General features: G+C 45.3%; 1 protein-coding gene across 7 annotated transcripts in view; it reads right to left on the bottom strand.

Annotated features, from left to right (window-relative positions):
- The window catches only part of PRG4 (proteoglycan 4), a 422,062-nt gene that overhangs the window by 374,352 nt on the left and 23,695 nt on the right, over positions 1-24,015 (bottom strand). The gene's annotated exons all lie outside the window — the stretch shown is intronic.

Raw genomic sequence — 24,015 nt, 5'->3', positions numbered from 1 at the left:
ACCGCATGATACCCTAGCTGAAAAGAACTGCAACTATTTTGTGTGGGTTTAAGGAAGTATCACAATTCTAACTGTTCCCTTATTTGTAGCATACCCCAATATTAATTCTCACTGGGAAACATAAGGATACTCTAGGTAATTTCTCGTGGTCAACACATTGGACTAGTCAGAATGGCTACACATGGTTTTTGTTTTCAATATTGCAATGCATGAAAGTTTTGTTATACACTAATTTTGCTCACATGAGGTAATCCGGTCCCAATTCTTTAAAACAAAGACCGAATCAAGGGTAATTTTCTAATTTGTGGTTATTTTGCATTTTTTCTCTCCAAACCCTTTCTCAATCAACTGCATCCATTTCTCCATCACTGACCTGACATGTGACACTGTATGGTATGTCTTTTAAACATGCAATATCTGGTACAATCTTTTCTCATTTTTGATATTCTGACTCTTTGTATGTTAATTACATTGTAATCATTGTACAATATTAACTTTGTATTGAACATGTGACACACCTTATTGTTTATGATGTACAAACTCAAAACAGCCTTGAAAGCGACCGGCGGTTGAAACACGCGTCGGCTGTTCACAGTCTGAGGAATAAATATCAAATCATCATCTGAATCATTTCAGTGATACAAATCTTGTACTAGTGGGCTCTTCTACCTTTTAGGGGTTTTAGCGCGAGTTACCTTCCCGAACCAAAATCTCATTGTTAACTTTTCCCAAACTCTGTGGGAAGTTTGAGGGAAGTAGTTTACTCGCTGCCACCCATTCCTTATCAAAAATCAAGTCTGAATAGATTAAAATGAGAGTGGAGACTAGCGCACACTTAACAGATCGATCTCACAACCTTATTCAGTCTGTTCTGGTGAAGAGTCTCTACTGAGCCGAACAACTACACACGCAATGGGGGCCAGTAAAAGCTGATGGTTTAGGGACCTGGAGGTGCTAGTAAATGTCCACTTTAGTGAAATAGGTATACACAGTACACCGGCTTCTTGACTGAATGTTAATCTAGCGAAGCTCGAGAAAAAAACAGATACAATGACATTATCCAAGCACTGAACCGTTTTAGTGGAACGCGTAGATACAGGCCCTATTCACAACAGAGGTTCGACGTAGACTGCCCAAAATGTGTTTTGACAAAGCTGCGTGAGCCGGCATTGATTAGATTTTTCCTTGCATTGTGTCTCCAAACACTACCAGTATTGGAGAACACAGGGGCATGGATAGGTTTGCCATGGGCAGAACGCCGCTGTAGATTATGTGCGAAGCATCACGCCACATCTTAACACAATGTGCCAAGCTTAACTTGTTCTACATAAGGGCATACAACCAACTTACTTCCGGCTCCTCAGATCAATTTTGGAGCACAATCTTCTGTGCAGAGTCCCTAGTAATTACATTAGCTGATTTCTTTGTATGGAGACAGATTATCCTTAGAAGCGGTAGTAGGGGATTGACATTTAGTGTTTCCCTGGTGAAGGTTCAAAGGGACTTAGCTGGGTCTAAAAGTTTAAAAACCTATAGAACAAGTTTTTCCTTTAAACGAGAAAGATACGTAATGCATTTTATCTAAGGATCATTGAAAGAACAATTGTGAATGTGCATTGTTTTCTTGTTTATGTTTTGTATGCAGTGTGAAGGTTATTGTTAACCAAAAGCACTTAATAAAAAATAAAAAAATATATTGTTTTGTTAATTCAACCTTGTTTGTTGATTTATCCTTGATAAAAACCTCTTCAGGGGTGAAACGCACGCACATGCACCAGTTGGTTTGTGTTTATTCCTTAAATTGCTGTTACTGAGTATGTATTGAACTTATGGGCGACAGGACCCAGCGCACTATGCCTAATTAACTTTTTTTACTTAATTGAATTTCAGGTTGCTGTCGGGTGAATGGGAGCTTCTCTTAGGCAGTTGCAGCACGGTCGCAATATTAATGAATTGAATACATCAATATATAGCTAATACTGTGGGTAGTTGCACTGCTTTAAATTCACCCATTTCATGTGTATTAACCCTACAACAGCAAAGTTATACTGCATTTTGCCACTATTTCTATGAATCAAATGTCTTCGTCAACACTGTAGTCTATTAGACCATGGGCCTCATTACACGGATGGCGGTAATGGTTAACGGCCACCGTTAATGGTAACGGTGACCGTTAACCATTACCGCCTTACTACGAGGTCCCTTAGCTGGTTGGTGCTTTAACTCCTGCTTTTTGCAGGCGTTAAAAACCAACCCGGTAAGGGACCTCAGAGCTAATTACGGCACCGCAAAATTGCGGTGCCGTAATTAGCGCCTTCCCCATTCCCATAGAGCCCTATGGGGCAGAAATGGGAATGGGGAAGGGCAATGGCGGAAGGGAGATTTACCGCCCCTCCAACCTTGGAATGGGGCGGTAAATCCCTTTTCCGCCAAGGCGGTGCCGGTATTTTACCGGCATGAGCCATGGCGCTAATAGCGCCATGGCTCACCGCCTACCGTGTAATGAGGCCCCATGTCCCAGTGAGGCATTTTGCGCACCGCACAATTAACAGAATCTCTTCTCAGTGATCCGAATTTTGACAGTCAAAGAAAATAGGACCAACTGAGGTAGAGCGGTTTGTCTAGGATCACATTGATTGGTCAAGCGGGGAAGCCTGGTTGTGAGGCCATGTTTTTTTATTTAATGACGACACATTTTCCCATTGGACCTTGTGATTTGAGCCAAATTGCCATGTTACCTGCAAGGAAGTCTGCCAACAATTGAGCTAGTACTCTGGCCATGGAGGCCAGCTTCTACATCTCCTGTGCTGGGTGCACAGAGCCCAATGCGATACGACAACCTTTGATTGTGCCAGACGTGACATCATAGAAAAGGCCAATCTGCCCCAAATGTGTAAAGGTAGGGATTAAAAAAAAAGGACAGGGATGACTCATGCCTAGATTTGAATTGCTTATTTATAATGCGCTTAATACCCAGAGGTTTCTAAATTCGGACCAGCGGATGGAACCTGTGTTGCTATGCGTCAAGTCTTGCATCCAAGGCGAGAACGTTGCCCTTGGGCTATCCTCACGAGCTCATTTCAAATGAGTTTCCTTTTTAGACTTGCCATAAGAAATCGTCCATGGTTCTCCATCCTGTCACTTTCAAACATCCCAATACTATGTAGGGACGAAAACAAATAATTAATGTATTGAAAATGCTGCATATTTACTGTAATTTTAACATAAACGTACAATAACGAATTTCTTGAGCTGTTCTGGGTAAAGGTTGAGATGTATGGCAAACGCTGAGAGCTTAGCACGTCATTCTGTTTACATTTACTGTGTTTGTAGTTCCATTTTCCCACTGTAAATGCAGGAATACAAGTACCAACATGCAATATGATGGAAGCCTAAAAGCTGGATGAGCATATCACTGAAATTATTCTTATTATTTTATTATTTTTTTTTTCTTTTTCCTAAATTATTATTATTCTTATTATTAATTTCTTACTGCGCGCAACTCGCCCGTGGTCCTCAATACAAACAAATGGGTACATTCAAGAAGTCTTTAATCCGCATTGTACATCAGTGTAAACATCCCTGCTGCTATTCATTGTGTGATACAGTCATAGATATTAATATGCATGGTGTGAATACAAGTACCAGCCCCAAAAGATTGAAATGTACTAAAAAGTTCCAAGGGCGTCTATGTTCTTCCTGAATTCCCGTTCCGAATCATTGTAGGCTTCGCCCACTCCCGCAGTTAAATGTTACAGAAACCAAATTGTGGGTTTCATTTTGACAAAAGAGCTTTACTTGGAAACTGGGTGTATTTTCAAGAGAGGTTGTTGGAATTGATAGAAAGACAAGCAGTGCAGCTTGTTGGATTTAAAAAGAAAAACACAGGTACATAGATATTTGTAAGCAGCCAGCTTGAGCCACAATGTGCTATCGCACTTAGAGGTGTAAATGGGCCATGCCACTGCTAATTTAGTGCTTGGCCTGCTGCTGGGTATAAACCACTGCCCAGAGCAACCAAAGGTCACAGCCCGGTGTTATATCGTGTGCCCTCCTCTGTACGCCTCCCTGCTTGTCAGTGTATAGAGGTGTCTCTGTTATGTGTCCAAGGAAAGGAGGTGTGTTATATCCTGCTTCCGTTTCCTGTATGCGTGTATCTATGAGTGGGGCTATGGCATTATGGACTGTCCTGCAGGTGCTGTGAGTGTTATGGTTTGCCTGTGCATAGCTCTCAACTCACACGCTTTTGGAGGGTGTCACCCGCCTTGTAAACAGCTGACTCACCCACCAAGTCTCCAGCACGCCCATTCGTTTCAATGGGCCTCTGACCCGCCAAAAACAAAATCGGGTGATTTCCCCCGTCTTTGTGACACAAATGGTTGAGAGCTATGCCTGTGACAGTTGCACCCAGAGCAGTTGGAAACATGTAGCCTGGGTGGTGGGAGCCAGTGGGCTCTACTGGATATACTTAAGATCCTGCTCCCAATCTCTAATGCCTGATGGCTTGAATGTAACCGGACACCTATGCATCAGAATAAAGAGCACAGGGACTTACCATGCGGCCTCGCCAAGTACTTCATTTCACTGCCAACAAACTACAACAACGCGACCGAGAACCCTGCAAGGTGGGCTGTACGTGACAAGGTCACATCATTGCCGAGGTCACAGCGTACACGAAGGCGACAACGGAGAGCGGAGAGCGGGCCTTCTGCTACGCAGTTATCATTAACGAAGTCTGCACGATGACTGCTTACGGTGAAGTTGTGTTAAGGCCCTGGAGTCGCACCATATGCAGCAATGTTCCGTGCCTATGATGAGGCAAATTAAGTGGGTGCGGCTACCGGGGGAAGTTCTATCATGGTGACTGCTTCATGTTAGGTGGAAGTATAGTTACAGTACTATTGATGATGTGGTTGGGGGATGGACATGGCTTGGGGTACAGTTATTGTAGTATTGATGAGAGCGATGGCCTGATGTGATGGCGATACAATGATATGCAAATATTTCAATATGCATTAGTTTAGGATTTTCAGGTCTATAGCTGCAAAGAGGCAGTAATGACGTATAGCCTTTTCGCCACATAACAATACTATGTGAGTGAGACTATACATGCAGACATACAAAAATAAATAAATAAATGTTGAGGATTTTCAGGCTACGGCTGCATGCTATCATGCAGCATGGAATTTTAGACACACAATGTACCAACATGCATTATTATACTTTGCATTACAGCGTTTGTGAAATTGCATGGTGGTAATGGTGACATGCAGTTTGACGACCGTGCAGAATAGTTGGAAGTAGGTAACTGGCTTGTGGAAATGGGGTGTGTTAAATGCGTTATATGTGTGATCACACATGTTTAGTGAGTAAAGAGTTTGTTTCATCTGAGAAGTGTGATGGGTTTAATACTGTCAGTGTCAGGAGGACATCCTTGCAGTGGGCATGTGAATGGACTACATGTCGTGAGGAGTTATCACTGTCAGTGTCAGGACTCTCTGGCAGTGGGCATGTGAATGGACTACATGTCGTGAGGAGTTATCACTGTCAGTGTCAGGACTCTCTGGCAGTGGGCATGTGAATGGACTACATGTCGTGAGGAGTTATCACTGTCGGTGTCAGGACTCTCTGGCAGTGGGCATGTGATTGGGATACATGTCGTGAACAGTTACTACTGGCGGTGTCAGGATTACACCCCGGCAGTAGACATGTGAATGGAATACATGTCACGAGGAAACATTACTGTCAGTGTCAGTAGGACTCAGTGAGTGAACATGTGGAAGGTGCATGTTGTGGTGAGGACATACGGAGTATATGATTCGGCGGGTTCCAGGAGGACACTGTGAGGCCACAAGATTAATTCAATTTGGTCTGTAGGACTTAGACAGTGAACATGTGGAAGGGACATTGTGTGAAGGCATGGAGTATATAATACAGCAAGTGTCCAAAAGGCACTGTAAGGCCGCAAAATGAATTGGAATGTTGTCTGTGTTTCGGTGAGTGTCAGGAGGAGTGGAGGACACTGTAAGGCCGCAAGAGGAATTGGAATTTTGTCTGTGTTTCGGTGAGTGTCAGGAGGACACTGTAAGGCCACAAGAGGAATTGGAATTTTGTCTGTGTTTCGGTGAGTGTCAGGAGGAGTGGAGGACACTGTAAGGCCGCAAGAGGAATTGGAATTTTGTCTGTGTTTCGGTGAGTGTCAGGAGGACACTGTAAGGCCACAAGAGGAATTGGAATTTTGTCTGTGTCAGGAGGACATCCAGACGGTGAACCTGTGGTAAGGAGGTTGTATAGGTGTTTTTGGGTCTCAGACGTATGGGCTACCATCACTTCCTACGAGCATGAAGGTGTTCTCCGAGATACCCAAGGAGGGATTTGTTTGCGCAAGGTGCAGGGGTTCAGATGTATTGTCTACGGCTGCATCCGATGGTAATGGAAGTATTCGCTGATAGCCTTGAGTTGAGGCTCGGACGTATTATATACTGTCAAGGTCAGAGTGTTCATGTAGTTCGCTGAGCCTCGCCAGGAGTTGAGGCTATCAGCAAATACTTCCATTAGCAATGGACGCAGCTGTAGACAATATGTCTGAACCCCTGAGAAGATCCAGAAGAGCTCACTGGCTTCCACCACCCAGGCTACATATCTCCAACTGCTCTGGGTGGAGCTCTCACAGGCACACCATAACACTCACAGCACCTGCAGGACATTACATTATGCCATAGCTCCAATCACACATACAAGCATATAGGAAAGGGAAGCAGGATATAGCACACCTTCTTTCCTTGGACACATAACAGAGACACATTTACACACTGACAAGCAGGGAGGCACACAGAGGAGGGAACATGATATAACACACCTCCTTTCCTTAGACACCTAACAGAGACACAACCACACACGGGAAAACGGGTAAGCACACAGGAGAGAAAGACACAGCACCCGCCCCTCAAACCGCCACCCCCACCCTGGAGTGCCACCACTGTAAAACTAATGACTCAGATATTGCTGGGGGAGAAACCAAAACCCCCCAGACTCAATGGAGTTAGCACTACTTGATATGATATGATATAATAGGGCATTTGTAACGCGCCTATACACAAGTATTTCAAGGCGCGACGAGGCGGGGGCAACAAGGGGAGACAGACAACGATCCTACTAGGCCAGGTGTCATTCAGATCGCGCAAGTGCAAGGGTAGAGGGGAAGGGAAAAGTGCACGGAGGGAAAGGTAGAGGGAAAAGTGCAGTACAGGGTTATAGCATACAGGATAAATAACAAGGGCCAGCTGGTGGCAAGTGCGAGGTAAGTGCAGACAAGTGCTGGGAAGGGGGGCTGTGGGGATACAGACACAGTCCCGCAGTGCAGGGGTTGCCAGGGAGGCAGTGCAGGGGAGAGTGGCTGGGCCAAGGACCGAGAACGGTGAGTGGCCCAGTTGCAGATTCAGTGCAGTTTCAGTAATTTTAGCAGGGGAAAGGGGGAGAGAAAGCGGAGGCAAAGAGGAAGGTTTTGAGGTGCTTCGGGAACCGGAGATGGTTCTCCTCAAGTTTCAGGGAGGCAGGAAGGCTGTTCCAGAGGGAGGCCCCTGCAGCAGAGAGAGATCTGCCCCCAACTCGTTGTTTGGAGAAGCGGCTGACCCTGAGGGAGTTGGAGGCGGATGAGCGAAGAGCACGAGAAGGAAGCAAACTTGAGAGGCCACCTTTCTTGGGAGTTCAAAGGCCTGCTTTGGGGAATCCTGACCTGCACAGCTCACCCGCTAGTGCTAGACCTGCCGAAAGGAGTTTTAACGAGCACTGTCTGAATACAGTTGTTGCCATAAAGCATAAAACACTTAAGTAGCAAGAAAACACTTGATTTTGATTATGATGTGGAAAAAGCAAAGGTGTTGGCTGCCTTTGCACAAATATACTTTACCCTGACTAGGGGAAAACTCCATGTGAGTACTGGACAAACTGGTCAATCTGATCACTAAGCAAAGGATTGATACCTCAACCTTACGGACTGACGATGTTAAATGCCCATATTAGGAGTGACCAGAGAATGCTTTGGGTGACAAATCTGAAGGTGACTCACCCGCTAGTCCCCGGGGATCTGTCGTCCACGTGGCCAGGACACGGCCATCGCTATTGAATACAGTTCCTGGAGGTGGACCAGTGTGGGAGGATCACATGGATGGGGGGTCTTCGGGGAGTGGAAGTGGGACACTGAAGCGTGAGACACAGTATCCCCTTCCTTTGAACGCCTTTTCCCCATCCTACCAGGTAGGATACCTAGAAACTAAAACCTCCTACCCCCTTTTCCGACACAAACATTTTCTCATGGACAGTCCATCATGGGCGACAACGGACTAACATCAGACCCATATAGCTGACATGTCCCAACGCAAGGGTCAGGCAGACTCAGGCAATTACTGATAATTACACACACCTGACTTCTGTCACACTTCCCCACATGGATAAAGGCGGAGCAGGAAAGCACACTCTGAGAAAGACAATACATACAAGAAAGCAGCAGTTCAGAGATGGCGGTTTAACACGAGGAGAAAGGCGGCGAGACCAGAAATGGTTGCAAGGAAGGAATTTCCCTTGTCCTTTTCCGAGTAAGAAGACCGCTACTTTCACAAACCCTCGAGGATAAGAAACATAAGAACGGGAATTGAAGCTGCAGAAAGGTGCATTGTGTGTGGAAAGTACCCGCGACTTGCCGCTGGGGTACTGTCCTTGGCTCCCAAATCAAAGCCATTCCAGTAAAGTCAGCAGAATCGGTGAGTCGGGAAGAATGATAGCAGAACGGTCTCTATTAGAATCAATGTTGCAAGCGGCAACATTGCATGAAGAAATCTGCAAAGAACCGAGTGCAAGGCGTATGCGATGAGTGACGCAATTCTAATGTATACGATGAGTGATGCAAGTATAATGGAATATCCAAGGAATTATTGACCTTTTGAAACCAAGGTAGATGCGATATCCAGAGTGGTCCATGGGTGCTCATTTGAAGGACTCTGTTAGGCATCCAACTGAGAGTGTAAAATTGTGTACCGTAAAGTCGAAGTGGTCCTGTAAAGAGTTAAGCCAAGTCCCTTACACATTTGAAAGTCTTTGATTGCTAAATACGAACTGTGATTGGTCTGAGCCCGGCTGAGGGAGGCTAATTTTGGAAAGGGGATCTGAGCCTGACTGAGGGAGATCCCAGGTTAACTGTGAGTCACTTGAGAAGAAACTGTGGAAAGGGGGTCTGAGCCCGACTGAGAGAGATCCAGGGTTGACCATGAGTCACTCGAGAAGAAATTGTGGAAAGGGGATCTGATCCTGACTCAGGGAGATCTGGGGTGAACCATGAATCACTCAAGAGGGAATTGTGGAAAGGGGATCAGAGCCCGACTGAGGGGGATCCCGGGTGAAGAGTAAATCACCCTATGTGAATATTTAAGAAGGATCTTGCGCCCAGATACCCTTGGGTTAGGTGCGCTATATAAATACCAAAATAAATAAATACACTTTTTTGTTTGTTTGATACAACAAGCCCTCTGAAGCAAGATACTTTTTGGATAGCCTGAGAGACTTGGGCGTAGAGGTCCCTGGTGCATGTGATAGAACTGTGTCCTCGTGTAGAAGAATCCCATGGATGTGCTGTGCTCGAGTGACCCGCCTTGTCCCATGCTGAAGATGCGGGTAAGGGAGGCCAATGACCTACACAGCCCGACTTATCCTTTTGTGAACACTTCTTTCTTTTTCAAGAACATTTCCCCACATTATTTGTAAACCTAGCTGTAAGGACTGGCAATCGTTTATTTTTAGTATAGGCCCTTTTATTTTGACGAAGACTCCACTAGGACTGTATTATTATTATTATTTTGATGTCATAGCTTGATCCCATCTTAGATTTAGGTTTAGATAGGCGTTTATCACCCCCTTGATAAAAGTTCAATAAACACACTTGTACTGTGATCACTTGTGTCTGTCTTACTTTAATACCATGCCTTCCTTACATATGGTGTTAGAAGTGGGATGTGACTGATAAAAATTGAAACCCATGCTGATAATTGTCATACCACCAGAAGGGGAAAATAGAATCATTGAACTCCTTAACTCTGACGGCGTATCCACACTAAAAGAGGTTTTTCTCTCTCAACTACATAGCTGGTCAACAGGATATGTTCTTTAAAACTCAAGTATTATTAGACACCCTTTCTCTCTCCCATTATAATATACAATAGTGGGATTGAATAATACTGAAAGTTCAACCAGCCTTTACCTTTATTAGACCTAGTGCTTTAAATCTCCCCGCGCCTGAACCTTATTTTTTTGTTGGTTCCCAATCGTTATCCGTAGCGGGGCCATCAGGTTTAGAGATTAACCTACCAAAGTCAATTTCTTCGGCAGACTCAGAAACAGAAGAATAAGATGACTTCAAAACTTTAACTGAGGGAGTCAAGACCTGTTGCTTTTCTGGTTTAGAAAAAAACACAGAAGGGACCCTTACACCCCTGGAAGAAATGGCCGACCTATCCAATGTCATCGCTCAGTTGGCTGTCCATAAAATGCAGGCCAAAGCTAGGATCCAAGAAAAGTTAATTAAATTGGTTGAATTGCAAGCTAGCCCCTTACTACCGCAGGGGGTACTTCAACCATACCTAGAAGCGAAGATCTAGGAAATATTTTCCTGAACTTCGAATGCCTAGCTGAACAACTAGGATGGGAAGAGAAACTTAAAAGGTGCTATTTGGCTCCTCTGTTGAAAAGCGAGCTACAAACTGCCTATCAACTACTTAATCTTGCACAGGGAGCCACCTTTCTATCCATCAAGGAAGGGTTGTTAAAAAGAGTGGGGCACACCTGCAATTTCTATTGGCATAAATTGATGACCATTAGATTAAACCCAGGAGAAACCCCCCTAGATATGGGTGAACATGTTAAAAATACTGTAGCCTTGTTGATAAATAATAAATCCTTAGAAGAGCTCACAGAGCTGATCATTGTAGAACAATTAACTAATTCCGTACCCCCTTTTTTACAAAAAGCAATTTTATAGTTAAGTCGACCTACCCTAGCCATGTCCGTTGAAACCGCACAAAACCACTCAGATGCACCTAAGGGAGGAACAGAAGGTTCACAAACCTATCCATCGACCTCAACCTCAAGGAGTAGATAAACAAGGGGGGGTCATATAGAATTAAGTAAGGGATACAAAGAGAAAGAGTAGAAATCAAACGATCTGATCTAAAAACCAAAGATGAAAGCAGATGGGAGGAAACTAAAGGAAGCAGACCATCCCCTCCTGTCTGTTTTTCCTGTAGAGAAACAGGACATTTAGCTAGACACTGCCCAAATAATCTAAGGGACAAACCTATGTAAATAGGCTGTTTAAAGGGTGAAGAGTGGGATGAACCAGCATCTCTTGAGCCACTAAAAACACAGCCACACAAAATCTGCAAGGACCTTGCCAATCCACTTGCAGTCTCCACCTCTCTCCTCCCTTCCCAGGCTCTCTGCACTGCCTTGGCCTCCCACTTCATATCCAAAACTCAGAACATCCAGCCTCCACCCCATTCTCCTCACCTATGCCTGCTCCCCTGCCTCCAATGACTCCCCTTCTCCCACCACCCTCCATCCCCCCTCCCTCTCATCCCTCCTGCCCATAGCGCCGGATGAGGTCTCTAAAGTGGTCCGCTCTATGAAGGCCTCCTCCAAACAGGTGCTCCCCTGTTCCTCCAGAATCATCAAGGACATTTTCTCTCTCGCCCTGGCTCTTTCTGACTTCTGTAACCACTTCTTCTCTCTATCCCTCAAGCAATCCCTTGTGCACCCACTCCTAAGAAAGCCATCTGCTTATCCCTCCTGCCCGGCTAAATATCGCCTTATCTCTACTACCCCCTTCCTAGGTAAACTCTTTGAAAAGTTGGTCCTCCCCAACTGACCTTCCACACTGATCTTGTTGGTTGCCTCCATGACCATTAATCTAGATACTGGGCATCCAGAGGCAAGGAAACTGCTCTCCTGAACATCTGTGAAACCATGCTTGAAAATCTCAACTCCAACTCTCCTGCTGTTCTCATTCTCCTCGATCTCTCCTCTGCCTTTGACATGGTCAACCAGTCCATCTTCATCTGTGACACCCTTGACATCACTGACCGGGCACTGGATTGGCTGACCTCTTCCTCATTAATTGCCCTTCCCAGCTGCAACTTTCTCCTCCACCACCACCCTCTCTACCTGTGGTGTCTCCCAGGGCTCTATCTTATTGCCATGGCTCTTCAATATGTATCTCACCTCTCTTGCTCACCTGATCTCCTCCTGTTTTCCAATGTTACGCCAATGACACACAGCTTTTCTGCAAAATTCCGTCTACTTCTCCTTCTTCCTCCTCTCTCATCCCCGACTGTCCGCCATAAAGGCATAGTGTGCAGCGAATGATCTCTGTCTCAATGCCAGTAAGACAGAGATCCTCCTCATCGGGACACCTGTGCCCTCTTTTCCTCCTACCATCTGCACCCCCCATTTGGGCCCTCTACCACCACCATCATATTGTGAGGCCAAAAAACTTGGGGCATCTTCGACTCCGCTCCTTCCTTCACCCCTCACATCATGGAACTTACGAAGAAGTCCCACTTCCAGCTCCACCTCCTCAGAGGCATTTCTCCTTTTCACACCTCCCCCCAGAAGCTCAATGTCTCCATAGCTCTGGTCCTCTTCAGGCTGGACTACTGCAACAGCCTCTTTCTCAATCTCCCTCTTGCCTCCCTTTGCCCCTTCAGCAAATCCAAAATAGGGCTGCAAGACTTATCTTTGGCCTCAAGCCCAGGGATCGTATCTCTCAAGCCCTAAAATCTCCCCACTGGCTCCCGGTGACTGCAAGGATCAAATGCAAGACCCTCTGCATCATTCACAAGGCCTTCTGGGGCCTGGGACCATGCTATCTCCAACTTTCCCCTCCCTAAATAGTCCCCTGATAGAGCCCTACGCTCCGCTAATTCCAACTCTCTGACCGTCAAACGCTTCTCCAAGCAGAGGGTGGGGGGCAGGTCTCTCTCCTCAGCTGGTGCCTCCCTTTGGAAGAGCCTCCTTACCCCTCTCAGACTCGAGTGGGACCTCCTTAAATTCCCAAAATGGCTCAAAACTCTGCTCTTCTCTACCTCTTTCCCTCTTTCCCTTCCCCACTAATCACCCCACTACCGCTGTGACCGGTGGCCTGATCCTCATGAATCTCACAGGATCCCAGCCCCTTCCTCCCAGTCAATACCAGCAAATAACAGCACCCCTCTCCACCACTGCACTGTCCTCCGGGACCCTGCTCGGTGGCTTCACATCCCACCTTCGAGAGTCGCCTGTACCAGCACTAAGCCTGAGGTTCTCCTCCTTGGCTCCCCTTAGCACTTCCCTCCCGGGCCCTCCTCCAGCACTTGTCAACTCCTCTGTTCCCCCTTCCATTCCCTTCCCCTGCACTTCTCCTCAAAGCACTTGCACGGCCAAATGCCGCAAGGCCAAGTAGGGCCATGACTGTATATTACTGTTTTTGCCATTGTTATAATTTCCCCTGTTCCTTTCCCATTTAGCCTTGTGGCGCTTTGAAACACAATTCTATTGTATAAAGCATCTTACAAATGATCAATACACCCCCCGCCCCCAAAATAAAATAACTCTAATAGTATACTTCAACGGAGATTATGCCTGGCTGTAAAATAACATACATGGAAGCATATAGATTGAAAGTCAATAGGGCTGGTGGTCTGATTATTAATGCCAGAACCAGTGAGCATCCTACTTAGCAGGTGCACTGCCCAAAAGACTATGCAGGAAACCCTGGTACGTGGGAGATTATCGGTCCCTATCTATCAAAAGGGGCCACTTACGGATCCAGCGAGATGTCATTTCATTTCACTCCTAGACAGTGGTGGGACATCCTACTGAGTCTAATTAGATAACAATCTGCCTCATTACTAGTTTGGTGGTAATACTCCTGTAAATCCATTGATTTAGCACCAAACTCGATTACCGTTATTGTCACTTTGTCCCTTGTGGTTACCACGGGATTACAATTCCCCATTTTTGGAGTCCATAGGACTACATGGGGATTTTGGGCAGATTTACCTCATTTGGAATTACTATGCAGTAAATCTGCCGATTTGTGGCGGTAAAACGGAGGATTTACCTCCAGCAACAGATTCACCTTTCTGCCTTCATTAATTGGCAGATTTACCATGCTGTTATTCCATCAGCAGTAAATCCGTGAAAAACGGTGGCAATTCTGTTACCCCTCAAAAAACTGATGGGAATGGAATTACCGCCAATTTTTTCCCACATCACCAAACTAATGAATGTGCCCTTATCAATGCACGTTCCATATCTGTACACGCCCTGAAGATCAATTACCTCATCACCACCCACAACCTGGATGCCCTGGCCATTTCAGAAACCTGGCTTCGAAGCATCAGATCCTGCCCTTTCCCTAGCCAACCCCACTGGCTACACAATCTACCAGAATGACAGCCTCGCCTTCAGAGGAGGTGGCATCACTCTTGTGGATGAAGACTCCCTTCGCATTAGGCAGGTTAACACCACTTTCAAAGAGATTGTAGACATTCTCTCCTTTAAGCTGCCCCCTACACCTACCTGCACTATCTCTATCCACCTCATTTATAGCCCTCCTGGCACTACACTAAGCTCCGAAGAGAACCTCCTCCACATCCTGGGAGATAACATCAAAGCCTCCTCCAAAATCCTCCTCCTGGGAGACCTAAATCTGGGCCGCAATGACCCAGAAGACCTTCATGCCTCCTCACTCACTAACGCCCTCGAAACCCTAGGCTTCAGGCACTGCATCGATAACCTCACCCACACAAAACGCTGCACACTGGACTGGATCACTGATCTTAACTGCCAGTTCTCGATTAGATCCAACACTGCTTGCCCATGGTCTGACCACCACATTATCAAATTCCCCATCCCTCACTCCAGGAAACCCACCATGACTGATGTACCACTACCACCGGAACTCATGAGCAGCTCACGGAAGCTTACGCAAGAAAGTATCCTGCCTTGGTTGGACACGCCCAGTCTTAAGCCTCCATTCTCTAATGACCCCAATTTATTAGCAGACATGTGTGCCTCAATGCTATCAATAGCAGTTAACACGATTGCCCCCTTAGCTCCTCGCAAAGCCAAACTTGTCAAACACTCAAATTCATTGTTTACCCCTGACCTCTTAGAATTGTTTAACGAGAAACTCCAGGCAGAATGAATGTGGCAAAAATCAACATCGGACACTCTGAGAGGGGAATTCACCAACATTGCCAAGCTCTATAAGCAAGCGATTGTGTCCGCAAAATCCACCTCCTTCAATGCCAGAATGTCCAACGCTAAGGCAGACACCAGAGGGATCTTTACCATCAATACGCAACTTGAGACCCCTGCCCCCCTACCCTTACCAAAGATGAAGCTTGGTGCACAAACATCCAAATGGCAATGCTCAATAAAATCAACACCCTGAACAAAAGAAATCATGGGCAATCAAACCAAATGCCACACACCCCCTCTTGCCATATCCACTACCACCTCCCCAGGCTGCCCTACCCTCTTGATCCCCAGTTTCACTTTAAAGAGATCTCAGAGCTGGAAGTCCTTGCCATTATCAAAAGTCTAAAACCCTCTAGGTGTAAAGGAGACGTATGTCCTACCTCCATCATCAAGGACTGCTTGGAAACTCTAGCACCGTTCGCCACTACGTTCATGAACACTTCCTTCTCAAGATGTACAGTGCATGTCAGCCTCAAGGAAGCCCCTCCTAAAAAACCTTCCTTTGACCCCACTATTCCCACCAACTACGGGCCCATCACAACTGTCCCCTTCTTGCTCGAAATCTTAGATCGGGGGGGCCTATCCAGCACTTCCTAGAAGCCAACCACATCCTCAGAATGCGGCAGTCGGTTTCCACCCAGGCCAAAGCACGGAATCAGCCTTGCTGGACTTAAAAATAACAGCTGGACGTGATCAGGGACAAGGGAAATCCAGCACTTCTCCTCCTCCTGGAACTGTTTGCTGCATTCGGCCGGGTCCATCACAAAACCTTGTGTCACCACCTCATTACCTCGGCCAATTTCTCTGCTAAAGCCACCACCCGGATCGCTTCCTTTCTTGAAGGAAGAGTCATGAGAGTATTTGCAGAGAAAGCCATTCCCTCACCATTCCCTTTTCCATGTGGGGTACCTCAAGGCTCATGCACATTACCAACGCTATTTAACATCTTCCCTAGTCCCCTTTTCGACATCCTGGACTCCATCAGCATAGCCTACACCAACTATACCAATGACACCCACATTTTACTCCCACTCACAGGTAACTATGTGGACTATTCCCACACCCTTAACGACACTTAATCCATCATTCAGTCATGGATGATGACAAACCGCCTGTGCCTAAAAGGGGGCAAAACCGAAATCTTGCTAGTTCTAAAAAATCTCAACAACCAAAATCCAGCCTTCCATATTGGTAACATCCTGGTCCCTGTCTCGTTGTCTGTACAGACCTTAGGGGTTTAGCTCAACGCCACTCTCTCCTTGTCCCACCAAGTGAATGTTAATGCCTCCTCAGCAGCTTACGCTATCAAACTACAAAACGCCTCAAGATCTTTCCTATCCAAAGACAGCTGCCTAACGATAGCCCGAGCAGTCATCGGCTTTAAGCTAGACTAGTGCAACGCCCTCTTTGCAGGCACCTCGTACAGAAACGTTCAGAAACTACAAGTCATACAAAACAATGCCCTGCGAGCAGCGCTTAACATTCCAAAAAAAAGTACACATCTCAGCAGCCAGAAGAGCTGCTCATTGGCTGCCTATCCGCGAACGCATCATCTTCAGAACCCTGTCTATCACCCATAAGTGTCTTTCCAATACAGCCCCTCTTACCTCTACCAGAAAATGTCCAAAGCCCAATCAGCCAGACCTACCAGGAGACCCTGCTCTAGCTTCCCTTACATGGCAGTCAAATAGTGCAGATCCCTCCCCCCACGCTGTGAGCGGAACAATCATACTGTGTATTCCATAGAGCCCATAGAGCGCAAATAAACCGTTGTTGAACTAGACTGTCCTGCATTTTTCGTTTCTCCTTTTCTCTCCCTGCACCTGTATCTACGCTTCCTGTATCATTTACCAATTTGAATGTAAAGGACTTGTATCGTTAACAGCGCCTCCATGCCCCTGGGTTGTTTGTGCGCTTTATAAGTGAAATAAATAAATATATAAATAAGGACCAATGTCTTTGCTTAGTACTAGGGGGGCTTTGTTAAATGAGGCTCGTTGTGTGGCTTAGGTAATATTCTATTCCATGTGAGCAAACAGCACAGAAGGAAAAAAGGGCAGAAAATATATCCTAGGTTTAGTCGACTATTCATGAGCATCCAGTTTAGTCTTTAGTTCACGATGGAAACTGCAAACATGTGATCTAAGCATTGACTTATCACCTTCGGTGCAAGCACCGCATTTGCAAAATGGGTTCAAAGCACATTTAATGGAATGGGGTGTCAATACTCACACAATTGCAGAGCACGATGGTCAAAAGCAAGGCTGCTCTCACACCCCCTTCTTAATTTAAACTGTATGCATGCACCTGATTTCCCAAAACGTCTCATTGAGAATCATAGTCACCCGTACCCAATAATACCTATGCCAATATTGTGTGATCAATTCGTAAACATCAAATGGCCTATACAGGTTGCTAAATGTGGTGTATAGATACTCAATAAAAACAAAAACAGTGGTGTTCGTGAAAGGGAAAGATACGGGTAATTGGCAAATAGGCAAAAAGCAAGTTCAGACAGCCACTGAATGCAAACACCTGGGACTGTTATTCTCCACCTGTAACTACTGACACAATCACTCACTGAGCCAATGTGAGTGTCCTCTCTCTCACTATGAGTTCATTCCAGCTTCAATTGACAGTTTGGGGCCTCATCCATAGCAACTGCAGTGAGACTGAAACCAATATTTGTCTGACTGTGCAAGGTCTGCCTGGGGCAACTTACAAAGACCAAGGGCCTCATTACGAGTTTGGCGATAATTCTGCAGTAAATCAGATGAATTACCAGCAAACTCAATTGCTGTTACATCCACTTGGTGCCCTGGAGTTACGCAGGATTACAAGTGGTGGCAGAGCAGTGTTACTACCCATTGTTGGAGTCCATACGGCTCCATGGGGATTTTTGGTGGATTTACCGCTGGCAGAATGACTGCATGGTAAATCTGCTGATTCTGGGAGGAAAAGTGGAGGATTTACATCCAGCAACAAGCTGGAGGTGAATCTGTTACATTTCCTGCCAAAATTGGTGTATTTACCACATCTTAATTTCACGGACGTGAATCTGCCAAAAGCCATCATTTGGCGGTACGGGAAAAACAGTGGTAATTCTGTAACCGCCCAAAAAAGTGATGGTAACATAATTACCGCCACTTATTTCCCACACCGCCAAACCTGTAATGAAGCCTCAAGACGAATCGCTTTAGCAGATGCAGAGAAAAGGTTTGATGCCACGTCACTCCTGTGGAAAATCAAACAAAATCCAAGTTGTGACATCTTTTATTGGACAAACTGGAAACCTGTTTCTAGGTGGCTGTTCCTTCCAACAGAAATAGTGGTGTTCCGCAAGTGTATGCCCTTCTTGGAATATTCCATGGTAAACATAATGCAATGGTGGAAGCCATTTAGGCATCTGCGGAATTGTTTGTGGGAATTTGTGCCTTCTATCCAAATCAAGAATATGTCATCAGTTTTTTGCATATATGTTATTTCTGGAGTCGTTGTAAAAACCACTGTGTGAGGTCTGCCCTGATAAGGTTTTCATACTGAGGTGCCTTTTTTGTGCACCATGGAACACTCCAAGCAGAGCATACGCTTCCTGGACACCAGCAGGGACAGCCACGTCAACACAGCGTAATGAAGGAAAACGACAGACACCTACCTGAGCAGGTATCCAAGCCACACAAAACAATCCATTATCTATAGCCAAGCGATCCGATAACAATGTATGCGCCCCAACCGAAAGGCAAGTGACAATCAATGTGCACACTCTTTGCTCCGTGCAAAAGGGTAACCAGTCAGACAAATTGATAGGGAATTTGATTGGGCATTGAGAATACCCTGGGATGTCCTGTTCCAATACAGACACAGCGAAGTTATCCTTGGTATTTGCATATCATCCAGCACTTACATAACTGATTATAATTATTAAGGATCCACAATCAATATGTAACATCAATGAAGAGCCGAGGAACATTTTCAAGGGAACCTCTTCAATTGCATAAAAGCAACTGAACCATCTAGCACAGTCCGCACACAAGTACTTTTCTACCAGATCAAGAACAATTAAGAGGGGGAACACACCTGCGCATAGTTAGAATATGCAGAACCTGCCAAAACATCTGCGCCCGATGAGTTGTAACAGCCCACAGAAGGAAGCAGTACAGATATAAGGGACATACAACTGCAAATCATCCAATGTTGTGTATCTCATGCAATGTCAGTCTTGGGAGGATAGCTCAGGAGCAACGTGCTCGCCTTGGAAGCAAGACGACGCAGAGCAACACAGGTTCGATCCCCAGGTTTGCGCTTAGAAACCTCTTGGTATTAGGCGTGTTATAAATAACCAATTACAATTACAATGCAAGAAACGCCCACATGGAAACTATTTATGTGAGACTTACCAGGAAAGAGTGACCCTGCTTAGAGAAAACATCTTGAAGCGCAAAATCGATCAACATTTCACACAGGGCGGGAATAGACTTCGGGGCTGCAGTGATGCTACTGGAAGGTGGCCACGCCAATACCACACAAAGAAGTACACGGGTGCTCAAATACTTGAAGATGCTCCTAGTAAAAAAGAGCAGTCGGGGCACAGATATAGGATCCAGGACACACTATGGAAAACTTTGATCTCGGGACTATCAAGACACCCACATCGACAGTGGCAGAAGACAACCTGCCGTTACCACTCTCATGTACAGCTGTTGGACGCAATGTTTCATAACCATCAAATGATTGAGGAGATACATGCACACAAAAATGGTGGACTTGGATGTCTAAACTGAAATGATTGGCACCCATTATAGAGGAAGAGCCATGCACAGTTAATAGGGGACAAGGCACTATTCTGACAGTGGTAACCCATTTTTGTATTTGCCAATATGTATGTAAGCCAGTAAGGCACAGTCGAGCACGCGCCTTGAAATACTTGTGTATAGGCGCGTTATAGATGTCATATTATCATATCATACCATGAGGAACATATTATCATATCATACCATGAGGACCATGGGACATTGCCCCATGCAAGCTTTGGGAACATTTCTATATTAGCTTCATCATATGGAGACCAGTACGGACAAGTAACTGGTTGACCTTCTGCACGACCCCATCACAGCCTGGAGGCTGCAAAAACGTATTTGCCTCTGACAATGTTTTAGTTTCAACACACTGGCGTGCTGGTTCTTAGGCTGGTTTGGGCCTTGCAATCACTCCAGATAATTGTTTTGGCGTGGCTGCCAGGATGGTATGGAGAAATATTGTATTTGGAAAAACAGGAGGATGTTTGAAGCAATAGAACTTTAGAACGTGTGATGAAGGTGTGAACACCGTGTGCTTTTTTTTAAACTGCGCGTGTTTGATCCTAACATTTTGGAATTTCTCTACAATACCATCAATGCACTCGCTATCCTTAAGTGTTACACATTCTATGCACGACACTGGGTAAATACCATAGTCCTGCTTAAAAAGTAATTTCCCAGCACTGTTCTCTCAGTACTATTTTCCTATGTGTCTGCTTCCCCCTTACCCTCCCATCCCTTCCCTCCCCCCTCCCTCCACCCTACCCCCATCCATACTGGATGCTGTCACCACCCAAAGGCGTTAAGACCCCGATGACCATATTGGATGCTGTAACTACCCAAAGGTGTTAGGACCCCTGAGTTCTCCCCCCTCACCCCCCTCAGCAAATTGCTCTGTATACTGTACCACTGGTTTGTTTCAAGTTTGTAAATATCCTTCTGATTTTTGTACTGATGTTATACTGTAAAGGGCTTTGGTGTAAAGCGCTATATAAACTTAATAAACATAAACATAAACAAATGCATGGGGGGGGCAATTTATGACTGAATTCCTTTCTTACCTTTTTCCTGCAGGTAATGTTTAAAGGGAAAGATTGCCCAGCACAGTTTTTGTTATTGCTCATTTTAATCACGTGACCACCATCCAATGAAGAATCCTTTCGGACTTCAAGGATTTATACATCTTACCAGCTCTGCCTAATATTTGCATTTAGTCCAATAAAAGGTATCAAAGCTTGAATTTTGTTTTTTGAAGGCATATTCTGGTTTGATATTTTGGCTATATTCCCTGGCACTCCCATTGAAGACCTTCAAAAAACACGTAGCCTCTTGAGTATACAATCCAGCTCCATATTCCAATGGGAAAAGTGCAGTACAAAGCACAAAGATGGGTTTATTGTGCTATGGAGTTAGAGCAATATTATCATCTAGAAGCTATTTTAAAACCCTATACATTTGGGGGGAAATGATCAGGGGCCATCGGAGACAATCAGTGTAGAGGCGTGGAACATACTGATACTTCTTCATGGCTATCAAACAGGAACGCGCAAGGGCCTCATTAGGAGTATGCCGGTCCGGACTTAACGTGGTGGTAATTCCATTTACTGGCACGTTTCTGGACTGACATACTCCAAGTTGGCTGGTGGGTGGCCTGATTTACATCCAGTCAAGAGCTGGCGGTAACTCAGGCACCCCACCGGCAAAAGACAGCCGATGTTACCGGCCCCAGTATTACTGGTGCTGGTAATACCAATAATCCCTATCGTGTAGTTGGGAGTGGCCACAGCTGAATTCTTCAATTTGCTCGTGAAGTAGTTTTTTTTAATTCTTTTTTTGATGTAAGTGGGGTGCAAACCCTCTGATTCGTGCCTCTATGCTAGACACTGGAATAGAACTGCGAAAAAAGGACCAAGCCTTTCTAGCCGCCGTGAGGGCTGCACTCCCTGAAGTCCACTTAGATCATATTCGACGGCAGTAAAGAATTAAAGAATTGGATTCTCAAATGCAACTTTTACTGGTAATTGTGTTTCGCCTATTTCTTTTTCATGCAGATGCTTAATGTGCCAATGCATTTCGGACTCTACATAGTCCTTCATCAGGACAAAGCTCAATATTCTGATCACCACAATGTCAGCCATCCACATCGGCCGAAATGATATCAAAACATAATTGGTCGACCAGTAATTACCAAAAGGTGAATCAAGTGGAATCACATGCCAGGGATAGGTTCGTATGTCAACATGCCACAGTAGTGGTCAGCCATTCCCAAAATCAACGTGTACGCAAGGGTAACGTGTTATACAAAAGAACATAAACAACATAATACCACATCATCGAAAAGAATCCTAGGAATTCGGCTCAAATCATGAAGAATCATGTGTGATTGTAGCATTCCAACATAATGAAAGTAAAGTCAAATCAAATCAAATAAATACAGTAGAAATGTAGAGTAAATCAAGCGTAATTCATTTGCAAATCATAAATCACAGTGGGCCGCAAAACACGGACAACAAAGACAACAAAATAGACAACATTGAGAGAAAAACAAAATTAAAATATGAATACAAAGAGAAAAATGGCAAGTACACGGTCAATTTGGAAACATAGGGATGATCAATGTACTTATACAATTTGTGCTTAAAGTGATAGGTCATATGGTGTCCTCGTAGCTCAAATGGTGTGCTGGCCGATGGAAGTACACTTATATTTGCGTGATCCTGGTGCGCTTAATGTAATAATGGCAAGACAGCAAGGTGTGGTGTATCTGTGCAAATCATTTGTTTGCCCGCAATACAGATGGATGGTAATAATAACTTCTTAAAAGTCAAATGTGAAGTAGCATATGACTTATAAGCTTGGTTGTCCTGTTATTATGCTGTGCTTCTCACAGGTGGGTCTATTGTGCGCTGCGGATGGAATTAACAACCCCTACCCGATGTTCAGTAAGCATCTTGCAAATAGTGGCCATGCTGGGCTCCTGAGGGAAGAATTAGATGTGTCACTAGTTTCTATATCGGTGTAACGGTGATGATCAAACATCAGAGCTATATTTTAGGGTTCCGTTGAGAATGCTGCGCGTTCGTGTAGATATCAGGTGCAGCCGTTCCCTGCAGAGAATACTTTCCATCAGATCAAAAGTAGTTGATAAAGGAATTAAGTAATGTTCTTGTGATACTGGTGTATAAATAAATACCTCTGATGCTACAATCTTTCAGACGTGTCCCGGTTCGGCTGTGGTCTCGTTGCACGGCAGCACTGTGCACAGCTTCACATTCGCAGCACGAGGGCCATTACCTTCTAATAATGCTAAGTGCTTGCATCGGTAACTCTGTTAGCATACTATGGGCCTCATTACGACCCAGGCGGTAAGTTACCGCCTGGGTCGTACCTTTACCACCATGGCGTAAACTATGTTTACGCCATGGTGGTTGGCTGACTTACCGCCCCATTCCGAGGTTGGCGGGGCGGTAAGTCCCCAATCCCCATTTACCCTTCCCCATTCCCATTTTTGCCCCATAGGGCATAATGGGAGTGGGGAAGGCGTTAATTACGCCACCGTAAATTACGGTGGCGTAATTAACATCAAGGTCCCTTAGCGCCATGGATTTTAACACCTGCTAAAAGCAGGTGTTAAAACCTCCATGGCGCTAAGGGACCTCGGAATCAGACAGTAAGGGTCGGCGCTGTTTACGCCGCCGTAAACCCCTTACCGCCTGGGTCCTAATGAGGCCCTCTGTCAGGGTCAGGCTACAATCATGAGACTACATCTTTTTCTTACACTTCATGCGTATCCCTTATTTGAATAAACACGGAACCTCACTCGTGCAGACCATATATAGTTGTGCCTGAAAGGAGTAGGCTGTATTCAGTGATTCCTAAACATCTTAATCCACTTAGACATGGACATCAGGCTAAGTATGGTTCAGGTTAA

This window comes from Ambystoma mexicanum, chromosome 1q, assembly GCF_040938575.1.
Source record: "Ambystoma mexicanum isolate Mex_15411 chromosome 1q, UKY_AmexF1_1, whole genome shotgun sequence".
NCBI lineage: Eukaryota > Metazoa > Chordata > Amphibia > Caudata > Ambystomatidae > Ambystoma > Ambystoma mexicanum.
Note: the sequence above shows the minus strand (reverse complement) of the source record. Positions and strands in the feature narration are given on the sequence as shown.